Source organism: Echinops telfairi, unplaced genomic scaffold (genome assembly GCF_000313985.2).
Source record: "Echinops telfairi isolate 266 unplaced genomic scaffold, ASM31398v2 ScPeMD7_7467;HRSCAF=8505_0, whole genome shotgun sequence".
Classification (NCBI taxonomy): Eukaryota; Metazoa; Chordata; class Mammalia; order Afrosoricida; family Tenrecidae; genus Echinops; species Echinops telfairi.
In genome coordinates, this window is record NW_022111367.1 from 4374667 (window position 1) to 4389172 (window position 14506).

At 36.9% G+C, this 14506-nt stretch overlaps 1 pseudogene; it reads right to left on the reverse strand.

The window, feature by feature from the left end:
* Positions 1 to 452: 452 nt before the first annotated feature.
* Positions 453 to 14506, reverse strand: part of LOC101648468 — a 38973-nt pseudogene continuing 24919 nt past the window's right edge.

Sequence of the window (14506 nt, forward strand, 5' to 3'; positions counted from 1 at the left end):
TAGGAAAAAATTTGCATTGAATAATAGTAGCTTCAGCTAAATCACTCTCTAGGATACTAATATAACGGTGGTGAGGTCCAAATGAAGGCACTGTCTTATAATACTTGAAATTCAGATAACTTTCTGAAATACACATTCCTAAAATTGAAAACTGAAAACACATTATTAAAACAATATTTAGCTAAGACTTTTTGTTATAAAAAATGTAAGAGTACTTCTAGGTAAGAGAGAAACTAGTATTTCTAGGTTAATAGATTTGACTTTGGATTTTTTTTCCAACAAATTTTGGGAGAATGGCGAAAAAATAGAGTATTTACAGAAAACATGATGTACATATATACTCAGTGGTACAGATTTGGTGATAGAAAGATTTTAGTACATGCTGGCATCTCAGAAGCAGTTCTCAAAGAACTTTTTTCTTATTTTCTTGGATTTTGGATTTTAAAATGTGTCTAAATTCCTTCTTGATGCTCTATCTTGGGAGCCAAATTGGACTTTAAGAGTTCCAAATAGTACTTTATGAGTTCCATATCCACAATTTGTTATTCTACAACAAAGGAGTATATCTGAAAACATCCTGAGTGTTACTGGAAAAGAGAGTGGAATCGCTCAGGTGTCTAAGTGTAAAAGTTAGCTACCTGGCTCATCCATCTCTGTGGTAACATCCTCCTCCTCTTTATCAATGCTATTTGTTTGTGACAACTTAGTATTTCCATTTCCAAGTTCTCCACTTGCGGAAAACTGCACTCCATCTTTTGCACAGGGAAAGACAACAGCATCTCCATTATGACTGAGATCCTGGCAGGTATATGCGAATTCACCAGAAGGCATCTTCACTACACAGCTATTTTCCTGTTCTGGAACCCCAAATTGTTCGATATCTAAATCCATCAACTTCATTTCACATTCTGGAAAGTTTCTTGGTTTGGTGCTTAGTGCTATTGTCTCTGCGGCATCTTCTGCCCCCAATATGATGATGTCTTCATTGCCAGAACACTGTAGTATTTTGGGCATGCTGGTGAGGTTCGTGCCCATGGCTAGGTTGCCGTTGCAATGATAGGTGTCAAAGCCTTTGGAGCAGAGTGAGCTACACCAGGGATATGTGGGAATAATCCATGCTCTGCAGGTTCATGCCACTCAATCTGATGTTCCAGCAGGCCTCTTTGATGAGATCCGTGAGAGCCTCCAGCACTTTCTTCAGGATAGAACCCTGGACCCGATACCTCGAACGTGGTGGCAAAGTCAAAACAGTGCATCTACAGGTGGTACATAGTATGAAGGTCTAGCTGGCTAAGGCCTCACAATGTTCAGAGAGAGAACCAGAGCTGGAGACTAAGAAGGACAACAACCAGTCTGTTGTGTCTGAAGTCATTAAAACATTGTCTATTATCATTCATATGCATATGAGGTGATTTAAATTACCATGGCTTGAGTCTGGCGCAGCTTAGTCCTCAAAGTAATATCCTGGCTTTTCAACACGTTGAAGAGGCCTTGTGCAGCAGATGTTTCCCAATACAATGTGTCATTTGATCTCTTGATTGCTGTTTTCATGAGCATCAATTGCGGATCCAATCAAGATAAAATCCTGACAACTATATTTTCTCCACTTACCAAATTAAAAGTCAAGATGCGAAGATTTTAGTTTCCCTTATATTGAGTTGTAACCCATACTGAAGGCTGCAATCCTTGATCTTCATGAGAAAATACTTCAAGTCCTCCTCACTTCCAGCCAGCAAGGTTATATCATCTGCATATCACGGGTTGTTAATCAGTATTCCTCCAATCCTGAGACAATGTTCTTCTTTATACAATACAGCTTTGTTGATTATTTACTCAGCATACAGCTTGAACAAGTATGGTGAGAGGACACAACCCTGACACACATCATTTCTGATCTTAAACCATACAGTATGTCTCTGTTCTATTTGCACAACTATATTTTATCCTATGTGCAGGTCTACATGAGTACAATAAAGTGTTCTATAATTCCCAATCTTCTCAAGGTTATCTACAGTTTTTTATGATCCACACGAGTGAATTCCATTGCATAATTAATAAAACATAAATAAACATCTTTGTAATATCCTATGCTTTCACCCACGATCCATCTGACATCACCAATGATATAATTTATACCATGTCCTCTTCTGAATCCAGCCTGAAGCTTATTGAAAAGCAAGGAAGTTACTTTGAGGACTAAGGTGCGCCTGACCTTAGTGATGTTTTCAGTTGTCTCAAATGCATGAGAAAATTGGCCATTGAATAAGGAATACCAAAGAAGAATCTATGCATTTGAATTATAGTCCTACCAAAGAATATTGAAAGTACTGTGCCCTGCAAAAGAACAAACAAATCTGTCTTGGGAAAACTGTAGCCAAAATGCTCCTTAGAAGTAAGAATTTTGAGACTCATGTGGTTTGGACATGTTATCAGAAGAAGGACATCATGTGTGGCAAAGCAGAGGAGCAGTGAAAAAGAAGACTCTCAACAAGGTGGATTGGCAATTGGCTCACAGATAACTATTGTGAGGAAGGCAAAGGACTGGACAGTGTTTTGTTCTGTTGTATACAGGGTTGCTGTGAATTGGAACCTATTCAATGGCACCTAACAATGTTGATAGATCTACATTGATATGCATATGATATTGTTGGATAATTCCCACATTCTGTTAGCTCATTTTTCTTTGGAATTGGCTTAAATATGTCTCTCTTCCAGTTGGTTGGTCAGGTAGCTAGCTGTCTTCCAAATTTCTTTCATAGCTAGATTAGTGAGTGTTTCCAGTGATTCATCAGCTTGTTGAAACACTTCAATTGGTATTCCAAGATTTGGAGCCTTGGGTTAATGTGTTCAATGCAGCTTGCATTTTTCCTTTATTATTATTGGTTCTTAATCATATGCTAACTCTTGAAATGGTTGAAAGGATACCAGTTCTTTTTAGTACGATGACTGTTTCTTTTGATGCTTTATTCATCATTCAATATTTTGCCTATAGAATCCTACAGTATTGAAACTTGAAGCTTGAATTAGTTCTTTCAGCTTGATATATGCAGAGCATGTTTTTCCTTTTTGTTTTTCTAACTAGAGGTCTTTGCACATTAATTATAATACATTATTTCCTCTTCCTGAATTATACTTTGAAATGTTCTGTTTAGCTCTTTTACTTCATCATTTCTTTCATTTGCTTTAGCTACTCTATGTTGAAGAGAAAATTTCAGAGTCTATTGTGACATCCATGTTGATCTTTTGTTTGTTTTATGTCTTTTCAATGACCTTGGCTTATTTGATATATAATGTTCTTGTTGTCTATTGAACAGCTCATCAACTACTTTTAATAAAGTTGCCGACCTTGCAAAATTATATTGTGAAATCTCTAGCTTTGTTTCTATCTCCAAGTCTACATTTTCTACCACTATCCCTTCCTCTTTGTTTGCAACTTGCACAATCCAATTACCAATATTTCTCAGTGAATGCTGACTGCATGTTTGCATATCTACTGTTTAGCTAGTTATATCTCTTACACCTCTGGTAAGCATCACAGAATATTTTTCGGTTTGAAAACTTTTATTTGTAATGTAATAGTTACATAATATTTATCCCTTTTTTGCTTGAATTATTTTATAATGTCTTCCATTTATATGTTTTGAGGCACTCCACGGATTCATCATTAAACTTTAACATTTCATGTTATTACATTGTGTGTATATACCATAGTTTGTTTACCCACTCTTCCAATTGTGGATATTTCGGTTGCTTTTTCTACAGTGAATACTGCCACAATGAGAATCAGTATGCATATATCTGTTTAAGTCAGGACTCTTATATCTCTAGGTTATTTGCCAAGTAGAGGAATTATTGGATCATATATATTTCTGTTTCCTTCTTTTCAAGGAGGTACCACACTGTTCTCCATAGTGGTTGCAGCACTTTGTAATTCCACCATCAGTGTATGAGGGTTCCAGCATGTTAACACCCTTCCCAGCATTTGTCATTTTCTCTTCTTGTATATATTTTAACTTTGCTATAAGTGCTGTGGTGAGCTATGTCTTTGTTTTGATTTGCATTTCTCTAATTGCTAATGTCCACAAGTATTTCTTCATATGCTTGGACTGCCTGATTATTTTCTTTGGAGTTCATATCTGTTTGTGTGCTTTGCCAAATTTTAAAAGAGATGATTTTTGTTGTTGTTGAGATTAGTTCTTTGCCTGATATGCCATTTCTAAAAATATTTTCCTAGCCTGTGGGCTCCTTTACACTTTTATATATTTGGATGCACATACGTATCTGACTTGAGAGATGTTATGTTTTCTTCTGTTTGTGTCTTTTTCTGTTATGCTTGATCATGTATATGGCATATATTAAGGACCAAAATTTGGTCAGATATTTTCAGTGATAGTCTTAACAGCTTTAGGTATTACATGTAATTCTTTAATTCATCTTGAGTTTGTTTTAGTATATGGTGTGAAAAGTAGACTCTGTTTCATTTTCCTGCAAATGGATATCTGGTTTTGCCAAAACAATTGTTAAAAAGACTATCTCCTTTCCATTTGGTGATTTTCAGTCCTTTGTCAAAGATCATAGGTGGATGACTTTACTTTTAGGTTTTCAGTTCTATTCTACTGGCCTTTTAGTTGGTCACTTTACAGTACCAGGCTGTTTTGACTATAGTAACCATGTAGTAGATTTTAAAATTGAGATATGTGAAGCTTCCTACTTTGTTCTTCTTCTTTAGTAGTGCTTGTGTTTATGCTCTCCATATATAATTGGTGATTAATTCTTTCCTCCTCTTTAAAGAATTATATTACTGTTTGGATAGAATTTAATTATATCTGTAGATCACTTGGGGGATAGTAATGATATTTTCACAATATTTAGTCTTCCTATCAATGAGTATGGCATATTTTTCCATTTATGTAAGTCCTTTTTGATTTCTTGAAGTGGAGCACTGTAGCTTTCTTTGTACAACCCTATACAAAACACTTATTTTTAAAGTATAAATCTTTCATTTATGTGATATTAATTATAGCAAAGATCTTAGAAATTTATTTTTGGTAGTATGTTTCAATGGTATTAACATATTTTTTTCAAATGATTAAGTATTATCCATGTGAAAGACATGGAATTCAATGAGGACACTTTGCTTAATTTAATGCAACTCTTGTCTCAATAGAAAGCTAGAGACAAGAATAATTTAACTTTAATATTCAATACTACAGTGGACCCTAGAAGCACAGCCATAGCTCTTAATTACAAAGCCAGATGCTTTTTAAGGTTATAATTCATCCAACTCTTTTTAGGCAATGAAACTAATATATAGTGTTGGTATTCAGTTGTCTACCATTGGGGTAATATATTGGCTTCTTAACCTGGGAATAACTGATACACTCAAAGAATGCAAAAAATACTGTGAAAAACTAACATAATTATTAGATACCTGAAGTTCTGATTTTATATAAAAAGAGTTTGTCAATTTTTATACAAATAATACACACCTCTCATGCTTGGTCAAAGAAAAGAAGGAAGATCCTCAATGAAATGGATTGGCACAGTGGCTGTGACAATGGGCTCAAACAAAACAAAAATTGTGAGGCTATTGTAGGATGTAGTGCTAGAAGACTTTCTTTTCATTAGTAGTCAGAGTGGATGGTGAGTACTTCTTTGAGAATCACCACAACTACTATTGTCTGTACACTTGAATCAACTGCAGTCAGAGGAAGGATAGTCTACTGGGACCTCAGGCTAGAAGGACTATCAAAAACTGTGACACAGTTAAAAGTTTATACAGGATCTAAGGCCAAACTGATGGATATTGATCTAGAAGTTTAAGGAGCCCTCATTGCCCAAAAGTTAAGCACTACTCTGCTAATCAGTTTGAACCCAGTAGCTGCTCTGCAGGAGAAAAATGTGAAAGACTGAATCCATACAGATGAAAAATCTTTGCTGTGCTGTAGGGTTACTATTAGGTGAAATCAACTCTAAGACCACAGGTTATGTTTAGTTTTAGGAACTAAACTTTGGTTCAACATACATAATCAGAGGAAAACTAAAGAGTGAAAAATTGAGAGCAAGTTAACAGAATATTGATTTTGGTCAGGTTTTATAAATGTTAACAATGAAACTTTGGACTTAACCTTCACTTATTTCCCTAACTTCAAAACCTAGCATCTTGAGGAATCATTACATTAATGTTTGACCTGTTGAATAAAAGTAATTATCTTAATAAGTGGAAACTTCCCTAGTAGTAGTAACATTAAAAATAAGAATAAATACTTCATAGTAGAAGATATGCAATACAGCACATTCTTAAAAGATTGCACAGTAGTAGTCTCCATGATAGTATCATTCATTCTTCCATCTAGACACCATTAAAATATCTTTGAATTGTGGTGGATGATGGTGGACTCCCAGAAATGCAACTGTACATTTTGCAAATTGTGAGAAAGCACCAAAGTATAACAACTAGACCACCAAGGAGCACATGCTGTACATGAAGAAGAGAATTAATGACACTTGGTAGACAGTTACTAACCTAACAAATGCATTCCTTTATCATCACTAGGAAGATTTTTATTTAAAATTTGCTTTTATATAACACAATCAGCAACACTTATTTACTCTCTTGGTCTGGGAATACATTATCTTTTCAACTTTTTGTTAAAATATAGTCCTCCCAGTGGTGTGAGTGACGATGCTGGGAGGGTAGAGGGAGAGTGGGTGGAAGGAGGGAGCCAATCACAAGGATCTATATGTGACCTCCTCTCTCGGGGACAGACAACAGAAAAGTGGGTAAAGGGAGATGTTGGACTGAGGAAGAGTTGCTTCCTCAAAGTTGAATTGACCATAATGATGTGGACAGAGTAAAACCTGTGGGAGTAAGCCCTCAGAATATTCATCTGCTGATGGAACATGACTCAAACTGAGAAGAAACAGCTCTAAATATCAATTGATAATCAAAAATATAAGTGTGCAAAGTATTAATTCAGGAAAATTACAAGTTGTGAAAAATTAAATAGAATACATAAAAATCAATATTCTAGGCATTAGTGAGCTGAAATGGTCTGATATTGGCCATTTTGAACCAGAAAATAATATGATTTAATATTCAGGGAATGAAGCCATCAAGAAGAATGGTGTTGCATTGTTCCCATAGGACATTTCAAGATCTATCTTGAAGTACAATGCTTGCTGTCTGTGATATTATTATAGCAATCTGCCCTCAAGGAAATCCAATAAATACTACTTTTATTTAACTTTATGCACCAACAAACAAAGCTATGAATAAATCGGAGAATTCTAATAGTGCCTTTAGTCTGAAACTGTTCAAACAAGCAATACAGATGCATTGATAATTAAAGGCAATTGGAATGTAAAAGTTGGAAACAAAGAGAAAGGAACAGAAGTTGGGAAATATGGTCTTGGTGATAGAAACATAGTCTCAGAATTTTTCAATAACAACGTTTTTTTTTCATAGTAAATACCTTTTATCAACCAAACAAAATGTGATTATACAAGTGGACTTCTGCATAGAACACAGAAATCAAATTGACTACATTCTTGGTAAGAGATGATGGAGAAGCTGAATATTATGAGCTAAAACCAGGACAGGTCCTGACTGTGGAACACACTATTGATTTCTCATATGTACGTTTCAAGTTGAAGGTGAAGAAAATAAAAATAAGTATATGAAATCCAAATACAACCTTGAGTCTATCCCACCTTAATTTGGAGAACATCTCAAGAACAAATTTGGCACATTGAACCCTAATGATTGAAGACCTAAAGAGTTGGGTTATGACATCATTAACATCATACATGACAAGTACAAAAAGGTCATCATTAAGATAGAAAAGAAAGAAAAGATCAAAGTGGATGTCAGAAGAGACTCTGAAACATGCTCTTAATCATAGAGAAACTAAGACACAGGGAAGAAAGGATGAAATCAAAGAGCTGAACAGAAAATTTTAAAGAGCAGTTTGAGAAGACAAAGCAAAATATTATAATGAAATGTGCAAAGATTTAGAGCTCGAAAAGCAAAAATAAAGAATACACTCAGCATATCTTAATTTGAATGAACTTAATCCTTGAGTTTCAATATTAAAAGATTCCATGGACAAAATATTGAATAATTCAGGAAGCATCAAAAAAGATGGAAAGAATAGAGAGACACTGTGCCAAAAAAAAGTAGTCTATTATTTTGTAGACAAAAAAATTAACTATTTCAGAAAAACTGATGGTGCTGAAAGAAGGAGTCCAAACTGTACTGAAAGCATTAGCCAAGATCAAAGCTAGAAGAATTGGTAGAATAGCAATTGAAATGTTTTAACAGGTAGATGAAGCACTGGAAGCATTTATTTGTCTATGCCAGGAATTTTGGAAGACAGCCACTTGTCCAACTGACTGTAAGAGTTCTATATTTGTATCTATTTTAAAGAAAGGTGTCCCAACAGAATGCTCAAATTATAGAACAATACCATTAATATAACATGCCAGTAAAAGTTTGCTGAAGATCCCCCAATGGTCATTGCAGTAGTTAACTAACAGAGAGCTGTTAGAAATTCAGCTGGTTTCAGAAAAAGACACGGCACCAGGGATAGCAATGCTGATGCCGGATAGATCATGGCTGAAAGCAGAGAATACCAGACAGGTGTTCACTTGTGTTTTATTGACTTTGCTAAAATATTTGACTATGAAGACAATAAGAAACTAGGGATAGCCTTGATTAGAATGGGAATCTGAGAACACTGTATTGTGCTCAGTTGGAACATGTATGTGAGTCAAAAGGCAGTTGTGTGAACAGAACAAAGGTATAGTGCATGGTTTCAAATCAGGAAAGGTGTGACTCATGGTTGCATCCTCACACAATACTTATTCAATCTGTTTGCTGAGTAAAATCATTAGAGAAACTGGATTATATGAAGAAGACTATAACATTGATACTAGAGAAAGGCTTATTAAAAAACAGCGATTGGTGGAAGACTTACTAAAAGTGAGGAGGACTTGAAGACCTTGCTATTGAAGCTCAAGGATTGCAACCTTCAGTATGGATTCCAACTCAATGTAAAGAAAACAAGTATCTTTCCAACTGGGCCATTAGAAAATTTTATGATAAATTGATAAAAGATGGAAGCAGCAGTCAAGAGACCAAATGATGCGTTGTTTTAAGTAAAACTTTCATACAAGACCTCTTTATAGTATGGAAAATCAAAGATATTACTTGGTGGACTAACGTGTGCCTGACCCAAGCTATGGTATTTTCAATTGCCTCATATGCATGTGAAAGTTGGACATTGAATAAGGAAGACAAAAGAAGATTCGGTGCATTTGAATTATGGAACTGGACTGTGTACTGCCAAAAAGACAAACAAATCTGTCTTAGAAGAAATACAACCAGGATGCTTTTAAGAGATAAGGATGACGAGTCTTTGCCTCACATACTTTGTATATGTAGTCTGGAAATAACAGTCTCTGGCAGTGAGCACCACCGGGGCTCTTTAAATCAAATTACTAATAAAACAAACACTTCAATCAAGTTGAGTGACTCATAAGTCTCCTGTCATGTAAATCTTTTCACAATGTTTAGAACATTTTCTTCTTTCTTGTACTCATTATAATAAGCTAACTATCTCCCCATAAGCTCCCCTGTCATAACCCTAAGAAACTATTAATCCAATTACTGTCTCTATAGATTTACCTATTTGGATTTCATATAAAGAAAAACATACCATCATCATCATCACCCACAACAAATGAAACAGAGAAAAACTTTATTTGAAAAGAAAGAAAAAAACAATAAAAACTAGAAAAATTAAAAATGGGTCAAAAAGGAGAGTAAAAGTAGAAAAGATATTAAATTTTAACCTAACTCCATCTATAATATTCCACTTTCCAATGCAGTTGGTCTATTAACAAGGCTAGTGACATCCCTGCTCAGAGGGAACTCCCTGGAGAGAATCCATATAAGGACCTGCAAATGGATTTGAGTTTTTCACTGACACCCATAATCTTCCACCAACTGGATGCTCAGAATTAAGCAGAAAGCCTCATCTGGCCTTCACAAAGTGGCAGGTGGTTTTAAACTGCTAACCTTGCTGTTAATAGTCCCACTGATAATTCACTGCACCACCAGACCTCTTTATTGTTAATTATAAGAAAAGGAAAAAAAAAATTTGGTCTCAATTACAGGCTAAACAATTACAGTAGGTGACTTTAATACACCACTCTCCAAGAAAGATAGATCACAGGGAAAGAAGCTTAAAAAGGAGGCTACAGATCTAAACATTATGGTTAAACAATGACCTGATAGATATTTCCAGACCTCTCCACTAAATTGAAAAAAATCACATTCTTTTCAAGTCCACATGGCACATACTCAAAGATAGACCATATACTGGGACAGACGTTGAATCTGAGTAAATTCAAGCACATAGAGATTACACAGACTTCTCTCTCTGACCACCATGCCATAAGGCTGGAAATCAACAAAAGGGCAATTAAGAAAACAATGGCAAACAATTGGAGGATGAATATCTCTCCATTGCAAAAGGAGTGGGTACTGGCCCAGATCAGAGATGAAATCAGTAAGTTTCTAGAAACCAACAAGAATGAGAATATAATATACCAAAATCTTTGGGACACAGCAAAGGCAGTTATCAGACATGAAAATAGAAAAGAGACTTATGATTGATATGCTAACACAAAACTTATAGCAATTAGAGCACAGTCAACAGGACAGTCCTGCTAATAGCAAAAGAAAAGAAGTAATAAAAATCAGGGCTGAGATTCATGAGAGGAAAAACAAGAAATCTACAGAAAAATTTAATGCAGCTAAAAGTTGGTGCTTTGAAAGGATTAACAGAATCGACAGACTGCTGGCAAACCTAACCAAAGAAAGGAAGGAACACATTTCAATAGCAAGGATGAGGGATGAAATAGGGCGCATTACAACAGATCCTAATGAAATCAAAAGGATAATTATCCAGTACTATGAAGGCCTGTACTCCAATGAATTCAACAACTTGGAAGACATGGGCCAATACTTGGAAAAAACAATCCTTCCCTAGACTATCCCAGAGGGACGTCAAAAATCTCAACAGACCCATAGCAATAGAAGAAATGGAGAAGATTATCAAGGGATTTACACCAAAAAAAATCTCTTCACCCAGATGGCTTCACAGGAGAATTCTAAGATCAACAAACAGATCTGGAAATATTTATAGGCCTTCTTTTTAAATTTTTAGTCGTTGGATTTTGTTGTTTTGCTCTGTTCTGGTTTTGTACTTCTTATTGTCTTTGTATGTCTATCTAGATAAGATAGATGGGATAAACAATCCCAGAGGAGAAAACAATGGGACCAATGGTTCCAAGGGAACATGGGAGAGGGGGAGTCAGGGAAAAGGATGTGGGTGTTAACAAACCCAGGGTCAAGGGAACAACAAGTGATCTAAATTCGATAGCAAGGAGGGTGTAGGATGCCTGGTAGGGCTTGATCAAGGGCAATGTAACCAAGAGGAATTAGTGGAACCTGAATGAAGGCCAAATATCATAGTGGTACAAGAGGAAAGTAAAAGGAAATAGAAGAAAGAACTAGGAGGCAAATGACATCTATAGAAGTCTAAATATAGGCATGTAAAAGTAAATATATTTATATATAATGATAGGGCAAAAGATCTATGTCCATATATTTCTGGGTTTAATATTAAGGTAGCAGACGGAAATTGGGCCTCTACTCAAGTACTCCCTCAATGCAAGAACACTTTGTTCTAATAATCTAGAATTCTGTTATACTTACCGTCCCTGACATGATCGCTGAAGATAAAATTGGTGCATAAGCAAATGTGGTGAATAAAGTTGATGGTGCCCGGCTATGAAAAGATAGAGAATCTTGAGTCTTAAAGGCTTGAAGATAAACAAGCAGCCATATAGCTGAGAAGCAACAAAGTCCACATGGAAGAAGCACACAGCCTGTGTGATCATGAGGTGTCAATGGGATCAGATATTAGGCACAAAGACCCAGAACAAAAAATCACAAAATTGTGAATGAAGGGGACTGTGGAGTGGGGACACAAAGCCCATCTGTAGACATTTGGATGTCCCTTACAGAAGGGTCACAAGGAAGTGATGAGCCAGTCAGGGTGCAGTATAGCACTGTTGAAACATACACCTTTCCTCTAGTTCTTTAATGTTTCCCCCTCCTCACGATCATAACCCCAATTCTACCTTACAAATCTGGCTAGACCAGAGTGTGTACACGGGTACAGCTAAGAGCGGGAAACACAGGGAATCCAGACAGATAAACCCCTCAGGACCCATATTGAGAGTAGCAATAATGGAGGAGAAGGGGAAGGTGGGGGGAGACAAGGGAACCGATCACAATGATCTACATATAACCCCCTCCCAGTGGGATGGACAACAGAAAAGTGGGTGAAAGGAGACATTATACAGTGTGAGATTGCACATTTTTCCTGCACTATGTCTCCAGTGTTGTCCGCTGCAGTGCTAAAATTTAGTGAGGGACGGTGTGTCTAGTGGTGGGGTCGCCACTATGGTAGTCTCTGTGTGTTGTCTTCTCTGAGCAGGAATATCGCTCTCTGGGCTTGGTGGGCCAAGATGTTCTCTTCTCCCTCTCCATCCCTTTTCATTTCACCCATGTGCTTTAATCAGACAAGCCCCTCTCTCCAAGCTGTAGCCCAAGTGCTGTCCTGTGAAGTGCATTCTTCTGAGGGGGAAGGGTGGTGTCCACATAGTGGGATTGGGGCCAGCCCCAAAGACCACTCTATTGGTTCCCTGGTACATGGCGGTATGTTGTATTCACGTGTTAACGCATCGGTTTGAAGCCTGGTCTCTCTTTCCCTCTCCTTTGGAGATATAAACAATACCCTCCTCTTGGGTGAGTTCTTCTCTCCCCAATATCTTTTGCTCTCTCTCTTTCCCCCTCTTATTTAGTTGGCTGTTGTATGTATCCCTGGATTGGGTTTGACCACTGCCATAGTTGCTGGAGCTCACCCCAGGGATGGAGGTATATAGTAGCTTTTCCCCTATGCCCCCTCTTTTTTTTAAAGCTTACCTCAGTGGACTCGTTGTACTTGTCCTTTTGTGCTTGGCTTACTTTGCCTATCATGATTTCCTCCAGTTCTTCCCATGCCTCAATGTGCTTCATGTACTCATTGCTGCTTTCCAGGGATGCGTAGTATGTTATTGTATGTTTGTACCAGTTTTTTGATCCATTCGTCTGTTGATGAAAATTTGGGTTATTTCCAACTCTTTGCTATTGTGAACTGTGCCACAATGAACATTGGAGCACAGATGTCTGGCCATGGTTTGTTACTTTCCTCTTCTGGGTATATGCCCAGTAGTGGGATTGCTGGGTCATATGGTAGCTCAATTTATATCTGTTTTAGATATCGCCAAATCAATTTCCATAGTGGCTGTACATACCTACAGGTCTACCAACAGTGGATGAGAGTTCTTATCTCCTCACAGCCCCTCCAACAATTGTTGCTTTCTGATTTTTTTGAATTGGGCTACCTTTGAGGGTGTTAGGTGGTATTTCATAGTTGTTTTAATTTGCATTTCTCTTATGGCTAATGATCAGGAACACTTTCTCATATGTTTATTAGCCATTCGGATTTCTGCCCCTATGAAACTTCTGTTCAGGTGCTTTGCCCACCTCCTCAGTGGGCAGTTAGTTTTTTTCTTATTGTAAGCTTTCAAAGTATTGTAGATTTTAATAATAAGGCCTTTGTCTGATGTGTCATTGCTAAAGATGTTTTCCCAGTCTGTGGGCTCTCTTATTACTCTATTGGTGAATTCTTTTGATGTACACAGGTGATTTATCTTCAGTATATCTCACTGATAGCCTAAGTAATCACTGTGCCAAGGTTCTCAGGTTTGTTCCAATTCCCTCATTAATAGCCCTAATAGTTTGGGGTTTTACCTCTAGGTCTGTGATATACCTTGAGTGTATTCTTGAGCATGGAGTGAGGTAAGGGTCTTACTTCATTTTTCTGCAGGTAGATATCCATTTTTTCCAGCACCACTTATTGAAGAGGCCATCTGCTTTCTATTTGATATTTTTGGGGCCCTTATCAAAAATCAGTAGTCTGTATGCTGACAAAACAAAAATATACTAAGTGTAACAATTGAGGTTATATGAACACCATAATCCCATCAATGTATCCCCCACAACAGATTATAAGCCAGCCACTTCATGCCTTTATCCTCCTCTTTTTGCGTGTCCAGTTTCCATACTGCCTATTTTTCTCAACCCAATGCTCTAAGGAGACAAGCATGTTTTTGCTGTGAGCAATCTTCATTCCAGTTGGCACTTTATGAGTCTGCACTCATAAGCAACGTAAAATCAGGATAGGCCATCCATAATTTAGCAGTGATATTCACCAATCCACTGACTCCAAATCTTATATTCACTTCCTTTGGTCTTGGTCAACTCAATGTAGACTGCCTTCCTTAACCTTCGCCTGGGTGACCATTAGTCTCCTTGCCTTTCGACCAT